General features: G+C 39.3%; 1 protein-coding gene across 2 annotated transcripts in view; it reads left to right on the top strand.

The window, feature by feature from the left end:
- The window catches only part of LOC110104796 (DExH-box ATP-dependent RNA helicase DExH7, chloroplastic-like), an 89,283-nt gene that overhangs the window by 66,908 nt on the left and 8,325 nt on the right, over positions 1-14,050 (top strand). The window lies entirely within an intron of this gene.

The raw sequence follows: 14,050 nt of genomic DNA, 5'->3' as shown, positions 1-14,050 counted from the left end.
GAATTCGAAGTTGGAGAGTTTGTTTTCTTAAAAGTTAGCCCAATGAAAGGTGTTCAAAGGTTTGGAAAGACAGGGAAGTTGAGCCCAAGATTCATAGGTCCCTATGAAATCATTGAAAAGATTGGGAATATGGCATACAGATTGGATCTACCAGCACACATGCAAGGAATTCATAATGTGTTTCACATATCAGTGCTTCGGAAGTATGTCTCAGATGATTCAAAGAGAATACAGTCAAAATCCATTAAATTGCAGCCTGATTTGAAATATGTTGAAGAGCCTGAACGAATACTGGATTATGATGTAAAACAATTGAGGCATAGAGAAATACCTTTTGTAAAAGTTTTGTGGAAGCACGGATCAGAAAGAGATGCCACCTGGGAGAAGGAAACAGAAATGAGAAGTCAATATCCTCATCTTTTTAACTAAGGTATGTTTCATATTACTTATTTTAATTTCGAGGACGAAATTTTTTAAGGAAGGGAGATTGTAATAACCGGTTCTTCCGGCCGGTTCAACCGAACCGGCCGGCCGATTCCTTATAATTCCGCGAACAGAAAGGGGTCGTGGAACAGTGCAGTTCGCGAAACAGAGAGGGGCGGGCGACGGGCGTTCGTGCGGGAGAGCAAGGTGAGTTTCGTTTTTCTAATTTTAGCACACGATTGTTTTCAAGGTTAAGAAATAATGATTCCTTTTTATTCTTATCATTATCAGAGTGTTATTTTGGGAGAGATTGGAAGAACGAGAGAAACGGACGATAAGGATTAAGGGAAAGGTTTGTTGATTTTTTTCTTTCAGATTTCTCGTATAAATTTCCTCCCTTTACCTCATCCAAAGTGAATGATATATTTCTTGAAAGATAAGGAAAGAATTGAAGCGAAGAAAGAGGAAATTTCGAGAAGAAGGATTTTGAGAGTTGAGAAGTCTCCATTCAAAAGTGTAAGTGAATTCCTTCCAATTTCAGTTTTAATGATATTTAGAATTTAAATCAAAATATTATATTGATAGAAGTTATTGTTTGAAATTAGGGTTTTTGAAAGTGAAAGATTCAAGTCATAAGTGTTGATCCCGCGAGGATTTAGCAAGAAGAGAAATTGATTCAAGAATAGATCAAGCATCGAAGGCCTGAAAAGTTCAAAGTGGGTAAATTATATTATTTTATGTTTTATTCATGATTTCAATTTTCTAAATAATTGATTAAAATATCGTATTATAAAATGTTGAAGACAAATCCTTATGATGTTATAGTCTTAAGAAAGAATCCATCTATGATAAGCTTATGAGAAAAGAAAGGAAATAATTTATAAGGATACATGTGATATATGTTATATGCAATGATAACTATAAGGATGAAAATGAGAAATGAAAAGAAAATAAAGGAAAAGGGTATTACAAAATGACAGGAGTCACCCCCTTATGGTACTGGCTGGGGAGAAAGGAAAAGGAAATTTTTATGGAAAAGGGGAAAAGGAAATCAATTGGAAAAGGTTGTACCCTTGGGTACTTTAAGACGGTGCTCCTGCGTAAATCGAATGGGAAAAGGAAATATAAATGAAAAATTTAAGATAACATTGTTTCGAAAAAGTATAAATGAAAATATCCAAAGAAGTATAAGTTAATGAAATAAAGGAAAAAAATTAAGAAAAGAAAGAACATATATTAATCCATTTTTATAAAGATAAATTTATATAATTCCCATTGAGTTTACTTAGTAAACTCAAACCACAAGTTTAAATGTTTCAGGTAGTTCCTAAGAGAAGTAATGGCTGAAAGAGAAGAACATGTTTACAGAAGGCGAGGTGCAAATGACAACAGGTAAAATAGATTTTTTTTGTATTAGTGGCTCTTCAGTTTATAGAAAAGTTTTGATGATGCAAAAATTTACACTTTTGGAAATGTACTACCGTCCGACTTTTCGTACCCGCCTCGTTAGATCGAGCATCCGGGACGGGTCGTGACATAACGATAGATTTTGCTATGGGTTTCCCTCGATCAAGGCAAGGACATGATGCCATCTGGGTGATTGTGGATTGATTGACGAAGTCTGCACATTTTCTTCCGATCAGGCAGACGAATCCGGTGGATAAGTTGGCACAGGTATATGTGAAGGAGATTGTCAGATTACATGGTGTGCCTAAAGTGATTGTATCTGATCGAGATGGACGGTTTACTTCCATACTTTGGAAGGGTATTCAGCAAGGATTGGGTACGGGGTTACATTTCAGTACGGCATTTCATCCGCAGACTGACGGACAGTTTGAAAGGACTATTCAGGTACTGGAAGATCTGCTGAGGCTATGTGTTTTAGATTTTGGAGGAAGCTGGGAAAATCATATTCCTCTGATAGAGTTTGCTTACAATAATAGTTTTCAGTCCAGTATTGGTATGGCACCTTATGAAGCTCTGTATGGCCGGAAGTGTAGAACTCTTTTGACTCTGACTGAGGTTGGAGTTAGACAGGAGTTGGGTGCCACTTTTGTAGATGAAACTGTTAAGAAAGTCAATTTGATTAAAGAAAGGTTGAAAGCTGCACAAGATCGACAGCAGAAATGTTACAATCAGAAGCACGGGTTCGTTGAATTTCAAGTATGTGACTTTGTGTATGTCAAAGTCAGTCCGATGAATGGTGTGAGCAGATTTGGCAGAGTGTAAGCTCAGTTCAAGGTTTGTTGGACCTTTTGAAATCCTTGAAAGGATTGGTAAATCTGCTTATAGATTATTGTTATCTGATCAAATGTCTGATGTGCACAATGTTTTTCACGTATCCTCTTTGAGAAAGTGGATATCTGATTCTGATAAAAAGTTTTCTGCTGATGAGGTTGAGATTCAGGAGAATCTGCAGTACAAAGAAGAATCTGAGAAAATTTTTGCCTACGATATTCGTAAGTTAAGAAGTAAACAGATTCCTATGGTTAAGGTTCAGTGGAAGCACCGAACAGCACGAGAAGCGACTTAGGAGAAGGAGTCGGATATGAGGCAGTCGTATCCAAATCTGTTATGACTGAGTTTTGGATTGGCAATGTCGAGGACGACATTTTTCTAAAGTTGGGGAGATTGTAAAGCCTATTTTTCTCCCAGGATCGTCCGGGACGAAGCTGGATCGTCCCGGGACGATCGGTACAGGTTGTGCAGGAAAACGTTTCTGGCTGTATGGTTTGTCTGGACGATTGGAGGATCGTCTGTATGAAAATTCTCCAGAGCCAAATCGTCTAGGGACGATATTTAATTTCGTCTGTACAAAAATCTTACAGAGCCCAAGTGGTCCAGGGACGGTAATTAATTTCGTTTGGACGAAATTCGTCCAGTGCATAGATCGTCCAGGACGAAGTGCGATCGTCCGGTACGATCAGTCTGGATATATATAGAAAGGAGATATTTTGAAGAGAGAGAAAAAGCCCAAGAGAGAGAAAAAAGAAGGAAAAAGAAGGAAAAGTGATTTTTGGGCGACTCCGATCCGTTTTCGTCCGTTGTTGTAGTTAAAGAAATTGACCAACTCGAGGTAAGGCACATTCCGCCTTTCTCAATTTTCAAAATGGTGAAGTTTGAACGATTTTTCTGTCCGGATTTCGTTTTCGTTAGCGAATTTCGTCTGTATTTCCCGATTGGTTCAGTTTTTACCGCGTAACTTTTGGTATGTTTCTGAGGTGTCGAGTGCGCACGTTTTAATTATTTTCTAAAGAATTTTGACCGGATAGTTTTTATTCGGCGGTGTTTTCTTTTGACTGTAATTTGTGATTATGTCTGAAATTGTCTGGGCAGTAGAATGAAAGTCTTATAATGTTGTTGTGAATGTTCTGTGGTAATTTTGTAAATTTCTGAATCTGTTAATTTTGTGTAAATTCCGTATACTGTCGTTATACTGCTGGATTTTTATACGATTTCTGAAATTGTCTGAATTTGTTCTGAAATGACATGATATGATTGTGTGCTATAAAAAGGGAGTTATAAGGGGTCAGGATCCTGTGAGATCCTGTCTGTGTCAGGGAAATCTGAATTGAGCTTTGAAATCTTAAAACACGTTCTGTTCCGGATCCGATGATAAGTTCTGTTCTGGTGCTATAAGCACATCTGTTCTGGTGCCATGAGCACAAATGGAGGCATAAGGGGCCAGAATCCGTTGAGATTCTGTTAGAGTCAGGGAATCTATTCTGACTTTTGATATGTTATGAATTGATATGATTTCTGATTTCCGTGCGATTTTGATATGATTTATGATTCTGATACGATTCTGTTCTGATTTGATCTGATATGTATGATTCTGTTCTGATTCAATTTCTGGAATTATGATTTCTGTTCTGTTCTGATTCGATATACGTTTCTGTTGATCTGATTTCTGTACGAATTTGTGTCTGATGTGTTGGATGTGGATTCTGAGGATTTTGATCGGAGGTTTGATGTCTTGCTGAGCTGTTGTAGCTCATCCTTGTTTTCTGCGTGGTTTTCAGGTTCTGGGAAAGGGAAGGAAGTCTTGGAGTAGGAGTTCAGAGTCTGATCTGTTATAGGTATTTCGTACTTTTGATTTTTGTACAGTCATGGCTTTTCTGTTCTGTTTTTCTTTCTGTCTGAAAGCCATGAGCTGTATTTGTATATGATTCCTTTGAGGAAGAAAAAGATAGATGATCTGTTCCGCTGCATTTTGATGTTTATAGTAGCTCTGTGTGCCTGTTTCTGTGTGTAAATATTTGGAAGAAAGTTCTGAAACAAATTCCAAAGCCAGATCCTGGAATCAGTTCAGGCAGTTTGAGTTTGGGCACGACCCGATGCGAGCGGGATCCGTCCCGGTCGGGTTGGGTCGTGACAATAAATCTCATGTTTGAATATTCCGTGAGTTTCTCAAGAGGGGCCACGTCATCCATTTGATTGCTCTCCCTCCATGGGGCCGGCCACCTCCTCTTGTCTCTCTCCAATCCTCACTTAATTACTACTTAAATGCCTCTTTAATTCCCCTCCCTCTCTCTCTTATTTCAAATTTCAAATCTGAAATTGAAATTAAAGCTGCAGTTTTATTCGGAATCTGAAATAAACTTCAGATTTGGAAATTAAAGCCTGCTGTTCTGCACCATTGGAGACCTAGAATTGCTGTCCAAACACTTCCTGCACCCGATAACAGCTATCCAAGGTTTGTACAGGCATTATATGTTGTCGTCCAGACCCCCCCTTAAGGACCAAACTGCTGTCCAGGCTTTCATAGTGGTTGATCAGACAATCTTAGCTGCTGAACAGCGAGACCACAACAGGAATATTGTTGTGATTGCTGTCCAGCAGGCCTCCGACCACCATCCAGAATGTTTCTATACTACATCGACCATATCCAGTCTGCCTTAGTTGACGTGATCGACGAGCAAAGGTCAAAGGGACATCGGATCATCATTGGATGACAATCATCCTCCACCACTCTGGCCACCTATGCAAGAACGAAGATCCTAGGTTCCTTCTTCCTCGGAGTGACCTCAAGTCTAATGTGGAGACTCTTCTTCCGCTAAAGCCTAGACTAGTTGAGCGTATGGACTCCAAAGATGAAAATTCTCATTATTAAATCGTGGACTCTTGTTTATCGTCGTAGTTTTACAATTATTCTTTGTGTTCTCTTGAATTGTTTGGTTGATTGATTTCGCTCTTCTCTGCCTAAGCAAGCTAAAAACTAAGAATTCTAAGGATCAAACCATTGTTATAAGCAATAAATTTATCTTGGATTATTTTGTTAAAATTGCTCGCTTTAATTTCGTAAAGTAACTCCATCACATGTACGTTTCACATCATCTTGGTATCAGAGCATGGCTAGCATGCTTTACTTGTGCTAGATGCATCCTAGGAATCCACTTTAACTTGTCCTTAGTTGTTTGCATGCATAACATCATTTGGATCGTTTTCATTTCTGTTTTCCTTTTGCTGTCCAGAAAAATCTGTAGTGATTTCTTCATGATACATAAGCATATTTCATTGTCTAAGTGCTGCTATCATCACCATAACCTCTATATTTGTCTAGGCTACTTAGACGTCTGAATTAACTTGCTGTCCACTAAATTCCTGCACTGTTTAATGACATTTAGGTGACTTTAAACTTGTGATAACTTGCTGTCCACGCCCTAGAGTCCATCTAAACTGCTTAGATAACATCGTCCATCACTTTAGTTTGCTGTCCTGTTCTCCCAACTGCTGTAGTTTGCTGCCCACACAAAATTCTGCACTGTTTGGTGGCATTTAAGCGAGTCTAACCTTTGATTTAGGTGCTGCCCAAGCCTTAGCAACCTCCCTAAACACCTGGTGACTTAAACCCTTCTTAAAGCTTGCTGTCCAATATTTTCCTGCACCATATAGCAAGTCGAAATGGTGTTTTCCCATTGTAGAGTGTGGTACCTTGCACCCAATCTTCATTAGGTTTCACTTGACACTTACCCATGGACCCGATAAGACTCCAAAAGAGTTTAGATGACATCGTTATCTTGGTAGGCAATATGACTAGAATTATGACGGAGAAACCCGTTGACTATCCCCACTCTAATTACGTGCCCCACTCAGCTTATCACCCTAGACCTGAGCCTAGGCCTCCACGACCTCACTTAGAGTCACCTTACCATCTACCCACCTTTGATGGTTCCTCGGACCCTTACTACTTTAGGGAATGGGTTAGACAATTAGAGGACTATTTTGAAAAATGTCATATCCTTGAATCCCACCAGATTAGCATTGCTAAATCTCACCTCAAAGGTCAGGCTCTTCAATTTTGGATGAAATTGGAAGATCATAGAGAGTCTCGCGGTGAGTACCTTACTTGGAGAGACATGAGACGAGAACTTAAGTTGAAATACCGACCCTCTACTAGTGACCGTCATCTAGAGCATCCCCATACCTCGTTTGTTGGGATGACCCATGGACCTTACTATGGTCGAGACCACCCACCCATTAGTAACATCCGGGTTGCTGCCCAACCCTTTAGGTCCTCACGTAACCTAGATGGCCGACCCTCTACTGGGTCTCCTGTTGGACAAATCTCTTATGACTCCCCACGTGGACTAACCTCTGGCCAGTTCAGTCAACCTTTAGCCTCCTCAGCCTTTGACCCTACACGTGTTATCTTAGTAAAGAATTGCAGTAAAAAGAAGAGATCTACTGAACCCAAGACCGAATACACCCATTTCGTGGATACTATCGATAACGAAGAATTCTTTGAGGATGAAACTAAAGAGATTGAATCAGACTTCCTAAATGACTTAAACCCTGAGCTAGGAAAGCAAGAACCTTTAAATATCGACACCTTAACCCACCCCGATCCTAGTCTCCTCGAGGATGAGCCTTTGGACAAAGTATGCCTAGATGATAGTAAAGTGATCTCGGAAGGAGCCAATCGGACTTCGAACACTTTGAATTTAAATTTGGAAGATCCTGATTTAGTTGTAACACCTACTGAGATGACTCCGAATAATTCTGATTTAATTTTGGATAATTCTGATTTAATTTTGAATAATTCTGAGGGCAATGTGGATAATTTCAAAGTGGAAATGAAGAGATTGACATTACTCCCTGAATCAAACCTTGATTTAAGTGACCCCGGATTCAGTGATCTTAGGGTTGCAACCAAACCTGAGTCTCTTTCAGAAGACTGTACTTTGAGTCTGAAAGTTTTTAAGCCTGATTTGAACAACGACCTCCCTCTTGTTTCATTAGAGTCTAACTTTAGAGCTGCTCAATTGGGTTCATATTTGGCCGAGTGTGTCATTCCTGACTCATTTATTTTGCCCGTTTTAGCCTCGCCCTCCCTTGATAAGGACCATCTCTATCCTAGCTGGTTGAATTTGTTCGATTACGCTACTACCGCTATGAGACTACTGTCGACCATAACTGAATCTACCTATATAAGTGCCCTGGTAGCTAAGAGTGTCTTCATTCCTCCCCCTACACCAGTTCCCTTAGACCAAACACTTTAGACCCCTCTTCTCGTGACTCGTCCACCTTTTTTCTAGCCACGTGTTCGTGTGAATTAGTATGTTGTGTGTGTGTGTTTTGTAGTCTGTTGTCTTCCTATTTGTTTATGTTTCAAACTTTAGTTTGTAAGATCATGAGTCTTGTCATTCATCATGCACACCCGATCTCTTGCATTTGCATCTGCATTTCACCTCCAGGAGTTACTCAATGAAATTAAAAAGAAAATTGAACAAAGTGACATCCATTTTAAAATTATTGCTGATAACAAAAGGTCTAAAGAATTCAAAGTTGAAAACTTTGTGATGGTACGGGTCCGCCTAGAGCTTTTCTTTGGGCGCCGTAAAGAAGCTGCATACTCGAAACACCGAACCATTTAAGATGATCTCAAAGGTTAATAGTAACGCCTACGTACTGGACCTCTCTTGAGGCTTTAACTTGAATCCTACATTTAATATAGAAGACCTAGTAGCCTTTGAAGGACCTGAGTGTTAACCCCAAAATCCACTCCTTAAATCAGCCTTGTGTGACCCCACCTAGTGAGATCCCCAACCCAGCTCCACTCCCCAATTTACCTTACTCACCTATAGCGGAGAAGATCGAAGCAATACTAGATGTTGAGGTCATTTCCACAAAGGAAGGTGGGCGCCGAAGATACTGAGTTCATTGGAAAGGGAGATAGAGGATACTTGGATTGACAGGGACGAGCTACAGAGCCTAGACCCAGATCTCCTAGAGTTGTGCGAGGGCTCCTTAGATATCTACTCGACGGGGTCGAGTTTTCTCCCACCTGGGGAGAATGATGGGGACATCAGCAGGGATTTCGACACATGAGATGCCGGAGATCGACGACCACGATCATGATTTGTATTTTCATCATTTTATGTAGTAGTTTATTTTTATTTTACGTTTTACCGTTTTTTCCCTCATGGGTATTTGGTGGCTATTGTAGCCCAAGGGGCATTTTAGTCTTTTTCTTCTTTGTCATTTTGAGGCCTATTTATAAGGCCCTTTTCTCATGTAATAGTTAGTTTTATGAAATGAAAATTTGCCACTTATGTTCTCTTTGTGAGTTCACCCTCCTCGATCTCTTAGTGAGTTTGTAGGAGGAAACTAGATCTCTTTGTGAGTTCTAGGTGGTCTTGTTCTACTATTTTCTTTAGTTCTTTTGATCATTTCGTCGACGTGGAGATTTGGATCGGAGCATTTGTGGAGATTGGAATTCCCATTTGAATCCCTTGTTTTTCCCCTACCATTTCTCCCTCCCCTTGCTCTGACGCCGCCTCTTCCAAGCAGCCCAAAGCCGCCGGCCTGAAATTCAGCCGCCACCAGCCAGCCTCCCGCCGGCCAGCCCAGCAGCCCCTTTCCGCCGTCCCTCCCTTCTACTCCCACAGCCGCCTCATTTCAGCCACCCCCCAACTGTTTCAGAATTTGAAATCCAAGGCCTGCTGTTACTTCTTTTCATTTAATGGAAATTGCCAACAGCCTGCTGTTACTTCTTTTCATTTAATGAAAATTTCCAACGGTTAGAGGCCAAACCTAATCAGGAAGTTTTCCTGTAATTTCAACCTCAGAATTAAATCTCAGGTTTGAATATTCCGTGAGTTTCTCAAGAGGGGCCACGTCATCCATTTGATTGCTCTCCCTCCATGGGGCCGGCCACCTCCTCCTCTTGTCTCTCTCCAATCCCCACTTAATTACTACTTAAATGCCTCTTTAATTCCCCTCCCTCTCTTTCTCTTATTTCAAATTTTAAATCTGAAATTGAAATTAAAGCTGCAGTTTTATTCGGAATCTGAAATAAACTTCAGATTTGGAAATTAAAGCCTGTTGTTCTGCACCATTGGAGACCAAGAATTGCTGTCCAAACACTTCCAGCACCCGATAACAGCTATCCAAGGTTTGTACAGGCATTATATGTTGCCGTCCAGACCCCCCCTTAAGGACCAAACTGCTGTCCAGGCTTTCATAATGGCTGATCAGACAATCTTAGCTGCTGAACAGCGAGACCACAACAGGAATATTGCTGTGATTGCTGTCCAACAGGCCTCCGACCACCATCCAGAATGTTTCTATACTACATCGATCGTATCCAATCTGCCTTAGTTGACGTGATCGACGAGCAAAGGTCAAAGGGACATCGGATCATCATTGGATGACAATCATCCTCCACCACTCCGGCCACCTATCCAAGAACGAAGATCCTAGGTTCCTTCTTCCTCGGAGTGACCTCGAGTCTAATGTGGAGACTCTTCTTCTGCTAAAGCCTAGACTAGTTGAGCGTATGGACTCCAAAGATGAAAATTCTCATTATTAAATCGTGGACTCTTGTTTATCGTCGTAGTTTTACAATTATTCTTTGTGTTCTCTTGAATTGTTTGGTTGATTGATTTCGCTCTTCTCTGCCTAAGCAAGTTAAAAACTAAGAATTCTAAGGATCAAACCATTGATATAAGCAATAAATTTATCTTGGATTATTTTGTTAAAATTGCTCGCTTTAATTTCGTAAAGTAACTCCATCGCATGTACGTTTCACATCAGAGGCTAAGATTAAAAATCTTCTAAGGCTTTTGGTGCTCAGTGAGGGAAGATTTAGTTTTGGTGATACAAATCAAGTGGAGGTCTCCTTGAATTTTTGTATTCAAAGAGAAGGATTTATTTGCTTAATTTGGGCTAAGCAAATAAAAGAAACTAGAATTTTGATTCCTATGTTTGAGAACAAGATAGGTCACCAATTAATTTTTGGTTTAATAGGTGATGAAGATGATTTGTAATTTTGAGCATACAAATCATAAGAGTTATCATTGAATTTTGTTTCAATGATGGGAGTTTGATTTTCTTAATGTGAATGAAGAAAATATAAGGAGATAATATGTAGATTTGGACTACAAATGATGCAATAAGAAACATAATTAAGATTGCAAACAAGAAGACTTCCTTAAAACATAAGCATAACAAACTTACAACCATATAACCTAAAATCGACACAAAAACTCAAATAAAATTAAATAAGACAAAACGACACCTTACTTTTATATTAGAACGGACAACGCATACAAGCATAAAACAACTAATCAACTTTTCCTTGATTGAGAAGAAATATACAAATGGGGTGGTCACTTGCGGAGAGAAGAAATTGATAAGAAGCCCGAGACAAAATTATAGAAGAAGGAGAAGATGAAGAGGCATAGCTCTCAAGCTATAAAAAAAAACCCTCATGTTTTAGCTTCCAAAAATTATTATTTTTCTCTCTTAAAACCTGCTTCAAAGTATCCTATATTTATATGTGAAAAGAGGAAGCCAAACAGCCCCAACAGCCTCCTGCTAAACCAACCAGAAAAAGGGAGACAAAAGGCCAACAATCAATGCCAGGAGCAGCACCCAAATAGCCAACCGCGGTAATATGCACCAGGCGGAGAAACCGAAAGGCCAAATAGAGAGTGAAGAACTGGGCAGGGAGTAGGAACCGAAGAGGCCAAAATAAGGGGGAATGAACCCGGCCAAGCAGATGATACGAAGGGCCACAGGGGAGATCTCCCCCCCCCCCCCCCCCAATTTTGGCCCCCCCCCCATGCCTACATCAAATTCTCATCCGGTTGTAAGAGCTCGTCTCCATATGAGTTGACTTTAGAATTTTCCTTACGAGACGAAGGCGCCACTTCTAAATTAAGGCTTCTTTGGACTTTTGGGTGTCCAAAGAGAAATATTCATTGATCTAACTTGGGTTAAGTGAAGAGAGGAAGCTAGGACTTTGATTGCTATGCATAGGGTGAGATTATTTGTTGATTTTGACTCAACAAATGAATTAGATGAGTGTAAGTTCAATCTATTTCAATGTTTAAAATTGCGTATTCAGGTATTGAGGCGTTTTTCATTCGTGAGGCGAGGCGTAAGCCTCAAGGCGTTTTGAGGCGTAAGCCTCAAAATCAAAAGATTGCGTAAACATAAAATGATAAATTTTTTATATACTAATGAATGAATAATATAAAACATAAAAAAGAATAAGATATGAAGTGAAATCAAAATATTCCAATAATAAGACAACATGAAATATAGTTCAACTCAAAATTTTATCTTTCCCAAGTCCCAGTATTCTTTTCATTAACATATAATTCCAATTTCCAAAAATAAATAGCAATGACATATCACATAAGAACTCATAAGTCATCAGCACTGTCATCACTAAGGGGTTCTTCATTTGAATCATCATTATGATGAACTGCTCTCTCCCCTTCCTCTCCTATAGAGTCCAATGTCGGGCATTTACTTCAAGATTTATGTAAGTTTTAATATATAGCGTAAGGCGTAAGCCTCATGCCAGTGAGGTGAGGCGGGCCCCAAGGAGGGTCTCAACCAAGTTGAGGCGCAAGCCTCATAAAAAAAAACTCGAAGCGTAAGCATCGAGGCGTTTTTTATTGGAATTGCGCAAAGGCGGGCCTCAAGGCGAGCCTCATATTGTGCAATTTTAAACCATGATCTATTTATCACGAGTTAAGTGGATGTGAGGATTTCCTATAACTTTTGAGTTTATAGAAAATTGAAGGCAATATGTAACTTTGGGGTTGCAAATTATGGATGAATCATTGAATTTTTTCTTTAATGAGGTGTGATTATCTATCAAGTTTGAGTTAGCTAAATATAAGGGGCTACTATTGAAGTTCTATGCCTAAAAGGAATGATCACTTGTTGATTTTGTAGCAATAAAAATGATAAACAACTTAGGATTTGGTCCTAAGAATTGCTAGCGCTCTTTTTGGCTCTTTAGAGATCATTTGGGAACCTCTATGTAGGCTTAGAAGAAAGCAAACAAGAAGATTATTTGTTGGTTGTGTTTCAACAAAAAAGTTGAAATGATTTTGAATTGGTTCTAAGATTCAATGATTCATGTAATGGGACATTTGGAGCCCTGGGGAGGCTCTAAAATAACACACATGAGGGCAAAATACATTTGAAAGGGGCTCAAAAATTTAAGTGTTTTGGACTTATTTAACATAAGAAGATCATTTGAATGCCTCCAAATGGATTCTAATTTTCAATTTTGTCATAATCTAAGAGGAACCTAGGAGTATGCATGAAATGTTTTATCAATTTAAGAGATTATCAAATGTTTAAATTACTTGTTATTAACCTCAATCTATCAACTTGCAAATTGCACCAAACATACTTAGATAATTTCAATGTGAGGTGGGGTATAATCTATAAGCCTTTGAAAGTTATATAATGCTCCACTTTTGTTTTACAGGCACTTACAAATTAAATAAACATATTTGTGATTTTGCATATTTTAGACATGTAACAATCTTAGCAAGTGACCTTCAACATACATTCCTTTAGGGTTTGAGTAATGCAATCTAATTCATACTAACTAATTTGATTAAGTGTGCAATCATTTGGATTAGAGTTATTCATCATTTGTCTTGGCTCTCTAAATTTGGAGAAACATCAAAAGTGATTTTAACCAATCTATTCATCATGGGATTTGTAACATAAATTTTGTACGTTCATGAAAAGCCCCATTATTTGCTAGTAAACTTTATAAATTGATTGAAGTACATACTCGAACAGTTAACAAATTTGGAGAGAATCATAGCTATCATAACAATGCAAGCCTCCTATATCTTTTAAGTTAATTTTGTCATAATTTGTGATTTGTTAAAGAAGTGGTGCATGCTACTTAGGGGTGTCAATTTCGGGTCACGGGTAGGGTTCGGGTTGAACCCAAAACTGACCTGGCATTATTCAGGTCAACCTGACACGACCTGAAAGACCCGGTGCCAACAAAAGAATGTTAGTTTTCGGGTTAAAAAATGGGTCAATCTCAACTTTTTGGGTCAAAAATGGGTCCAAAACGGGTCAATCTCGAGTTGCCGGGTCAAAAATGGGTCAGTTTTGGGTCTATCTCGGGTCAACCTGAACCCGACCCGATTTTTGAAACGGGTCAAATTGTTGAACCCGAACTCGACCCGTTTCGGGTTCGGGTTGACCCTAACCATAAATTTTCGGGTCGGGTTCGAGTCAGGTTTTCGGGTCGTGGAAAATATTGACACTCCTAATGCTACATAGTGTGAAACCCTACACGTTGTCATTCAAGTTATGATCAAATGACAACACGTAGCCTAAGGTTTGATCA

The sequence above is a fragment of the Dendrobium catenatum genome, unplaced genomic scaffold (genome assembly GCF_001605985.2).
Source record: "Dendrobium catenatum unplaced genomic scaffold, ASM160598v2 fragScaff_scaffold_231, whole genome shotgun sequence".
Lineage (NCBI taxonomy): Eukaryota > Viridiplantae > Streptophyta > Magnoliopsida > Asparagales > Orchidaceae > Dendrobium > Dendrobium catenatum.
Note: the sequence above shows the minus strand (reverse complement) of the source record. Positions and strands in the feature narration are given on the sequence as shown.